The sequence below is a fragment of the Rhea americana genome, unplaced genomic scaffold, assembly GCF_003343005.1.
Source record: "Rhea americana isolate MKP2758 unplaced genomic scaffold, rheAme1 scaffold_1087, whole genome shotgun sequence".
Lineage (NCBI taxonomy): Eukaryota > Metazoa > Chordata > Aves > Rheiformes > Rheidae > Rhea > Rhea americana.
In genome coordinates this window covers 1-3,803 of record NW_028185136.1, presented here as the reverse complement: position 1 = coordinate 3,803, position 3,803 = coordinate 1, and the positions used below count along the sequence as shown (strand labels likewise).

Below are 3,803 nucleotides of genomic sequence, written 5' to 3'. Positions count from 1 at the left end.
CCCATTCGCCAAGACCCCCAGCACGTGCAGGACCCGCAGCCCAGATCCTCCCCAGCGCCATTCACCTCCTCTGAGGTGCAGTTGCTGTTCCGGTTCCAGCGGGCAGTGCTTGGCAGCAGCTCCGTTGTGCTGGACTGACTCCAGCATGAGCTTTCCCCCAAATGCAGACCCTAGTCCCAGCATGTGCCCACTTCCTGCCCTCGCAATCAACCCAACAGGCCCCACTTGGGACTTATCCCAGCCCCAGGGCCCACAGCTGCAGCCCGTCAGGGACAGCTGGGACTGCCAGGACAGCAGAGGCAGCCCCACTCTTGAGAGCAGCTTCCTGAAAGCTCAAGGCAGAGCCCTGGGGTGCACAGGGAGCAAAAGGGGGCATTCAGGGGACAAGGTAACAAATCAGGAGCTGTGGGTGCAACAAAAGTTTTTTTTTTTTTTTTTTTTTTACAAAACAAACAATGAAAGAGCAAAGGGAGCAACTCTGGGGGCACCAGAAGGCATCAGGAGAGCCCTGGGGAGAGCTCTGGGGCACTCAGAACACCCTGGGACAGAGGAGAATGCTAAACAGAGAACACTGTGGCATGCTGCAAAGGGCCCCAGGGCACATCAAAAGGCACACGGGTGGCCTGGGGACAACACAAAATACGAACTGAGGGGTCCTGAGGACAAACACAGAGCTCTGGGGCAAACAAAAATACAAAGGGCCTCAGCGCACACCAACGCGGCCATAAGGCTCGATGCAGCTGTCAGGACAGTGCCTGCAGGCTCCCCCCACCCCATGGAAACTCTGTCTCCCAGCTCCAGGCAGACAGACCCCGGCCCTAGACACACAAGGGATGTTGCAGAGTGCCGAAAGCAAATCCGTGACACTCTGGGCACCTCACGCAGCCCTGGAGGGGCCCTGGCTGCCCCCACCATGGTGGGAATCACCCCCAAGAGCCCAGGCAGTGCAAGGGCAATTCCCCACAGCACTCAGTTCCTTGTGAACCGCGGGCACTCCAAAGTACAAGCGACTTGGGGACCAGCTCCCAGCCCCAGGCGCAACGTGTAACCTCCTCCCCTGGGCATCACGTTCAGTTCAGGCAAAGGGATGTCCAGAACCACGGACACGAGGGCAAAGAACAAAGCAACTGTTTATTGTTTGACTGTGCAGAAACACCACCTGGGAGTGATTTTGCCACAGAGCTTGGCACCAGCGCGCTTCCCCTTACCCTGTGACACCTGAAGAGTCATCGCCACGCCAGCGTCCGTCCATCTGTCGGGGAAGCGTCAGCTCCCGCCGCAGCAGGTATCTGCGTAGCCGATGGCCTACTCCTTTTGCTTTTTCCTTCAGGGATAGGATTCAGCTCTGAGAATCAGAGGGGACAACGCCTGAGCTCGCCTGCCTGCGCTTCCGCTCTGCCCCGGAGTAGAGCCCTGCAGGACACTCGCACAGCTCTCAGCTCGCCTGTTGCATCGCCAGTCTCGGTGCGATGTGTCTGCAGCACATGAAACCCAGACCTCAGGTTAGTGCACAAAGCTGAATGCTAGGTACAGGGGAGGGTTACAAACACCAAAGGAGGGTTTGCAGCCTTAGGCTGCTTAGACTTCAGGGCTTACACTTTATCATCTAAGGATTTACCCCTTTTCATTTATCAGTAAGCCTTAAGCCCTGAACTCTAAATGGCAAACTGCAAATCTTGGAACCCAAAGGGTTGCTGAGGCTTTAAAGTTTATGGATGAGGTTAGATTTTAAATCCTGCACCCTGATTGCTAAATGAGCAAACTGTAACTCTGATAAATACTGATCCCCCACAAAATAAAGTAATAAATCATAACCCCTGCGTGAGAGACCCTCAATAACAAACTAAACAATAAACCTTAAGTGAAAAACTCCAAACCCTGAGCTTTAAGTAAGAAACACCAAAGCACCCACGAGCATGAAAACAGTAAAGAGAAGTCAAGGAGTTTTGCCCACAGCTTAAGAAGTTTCCCCTTCATTTAGAAGTGCAGCAAAACCAGAAGACACATACCAGAATCATCTTAATCATGCTGTTTATAGGTTTGATTTTAGCCACCATTCAAATGTAAGCACGTGCAAGAATCATGCCACCGGACTGCACTAAGCTGCGCTACCGCTGAACGTACCTGAAATGCCGCAAGTGCTAAATCTTTTCTGTTACAGACCATTAATATTTTTGCTCCTCTCGGCTCCACAGCCAAACATCCACAACCAGTAAACATCTACAGCAAAACCACCTTCCACCTCCCAGCCCTGCTCACATACAGTCCTGCAGCCTAAGGACTTAGCCGTGTCCACGCCGCAAGTCAGAGCTCACCCTCCGTGGCCAGCCGCAGATCTCTGCAGAGCTCCTAGCTGTGACAACGCTCCTTTGACTGCCAGGCGATGCTTCTGCACCTGCGAAGAGACCGGAACAGTTACTACTCCCTAGTCCCAGGCCTGTACGTGTTTCCAGAATTATCACTGACCCTCTGTGCTGCCTCAGCCACCCTCTCTGGCTCCGTATCATCCCAAGGATGTCACAGCAGCCATCACAAAGAGAAGGACAGGGAGTGGAATCGAATGGATCCAGACAGCCCAGAACAGCCCTCGCCAAGCTTGAGCCCCGCTCCCCTGCCGAGCATGCAGCACTCTGCGCCCTGCTGTGCCCAAACTCCGCGTGTGGGCCTGCGTACCTGCTTCCCTGCGGCTCCCAGACATCTGCAAGGGCCACGGTGCACACAAAGGCCTGCGCTGGGGAAGAACCTTGTGTTCAGTTGCAGTATTTTAGTATTCCTTGCGCATTAGCACCTTTCAGATGCTCAACCCCAAACGCTCTCAGCCCTCAACAGCCTCAGTACCGGTGGCAGCTACTTCATCCACACTTTGCTTTTTCCTGTCTTGTTTAAAAATCCTCCCAGACTCGTTCTGTACTCAGATGCTTCCTCAAACCGATATCCGCAGGCCAGCAATGGGTTACTTAGTCCTCAGCACTGCTGCTGGGAGACAGAATTAACAAACATCTGTTATCAATAGTTACCTTAGGTACCCGGGCCAGAATGCATCCTTCTCTATTTTCTAGTCATATCAGGAGTCACTAAATTGCAGGTTTATGTCCATGTTTGATCCAGTTCATTAGTTATTATTCACAAAAATCTATTTACTGATCTTCTCTGTTACTTATCAGCATTTGCTGTCACTCATTCCACATCTATAACAAACAGATGCATTTTGTTTGAAATGAGAAGCTGTTAAATTTATGCACGGTCTTTTTCTCTTTACCACGTTCAATCTGTTTATTTCCCTTAAAGGAAAGGCCCTAATACATCACTTCCCATCATGCATGGCACGGCAAACTTCGGGGAAAAATTAAATGCAGTTTCRCTATTAGGCAGCCAAAACCATCCCCTGACGCTGACCTACGCATCTTCCGCCACACGGTACTTTTATTCTGCCTCCAGTGTTTCTGTCGATCGCTAATCTCCGTCAAACCTTCACACGACGCCTGGGCCGCCTCTTTTCTAGCTCTGTCCCCAGGGCCCGGCTCTCATCGCCCCGCGCTCCGGCGGCGGCCTTCGCTGCTCTGAAGCATCCTCGCGACTCGTCCGCGATCCCGTCGCCGCCCAGGGACGCGCTCCACGCACCGAAGCCGCAGCGGAGTCAGCGCCGGCCGCCGCCATGACGCCCCGAGCACCGCGCGTGCGCCGACGCCAAGGGGCGGGGCTGCCCCGGCACCGCGCGTGCGCCGACGCCAAGGGGCGGGGCTGCCCCGGCACCGCGCGTGCGCCGACGCCAAGGGGCGGGGCTGCCCCCGCACCGCGCGTGC

At 54.2% G+C, this 3,803-nt stretch overlaps 1 long non-coding RNA gene across 2 annotated transcripts; it reads right to left on the bottom strand.

Moving 5' to 3' along the window:
* Positions 1-1,112: 1,112 nt before the first annotated feature.
* LOC146601181 (uncharacterized) lies at positions 1,113-3,693 on the bottom strand. 2 transcript variants are annotated; one of them, XR_014896571.1, is made up of 4 exons: positions 3,397-3,693; positions 2,674-2,976; positions 2,316-2,395; positions 1,113-1,475 (listed from the first exon to the last, which is right to left on the bottom strand). It is a non-coding gene; the product is annotated as an uncharacterized LOC146601181 (long non-coding RNA). The 2 variants fall into 2 exon arrangements; XR_014896572.1 differs by having other exon boundaries at positions 2,674-2,973.
* Between the last annotated feature and the right edge of the window lie 110 nt (positions 3,694-3,803).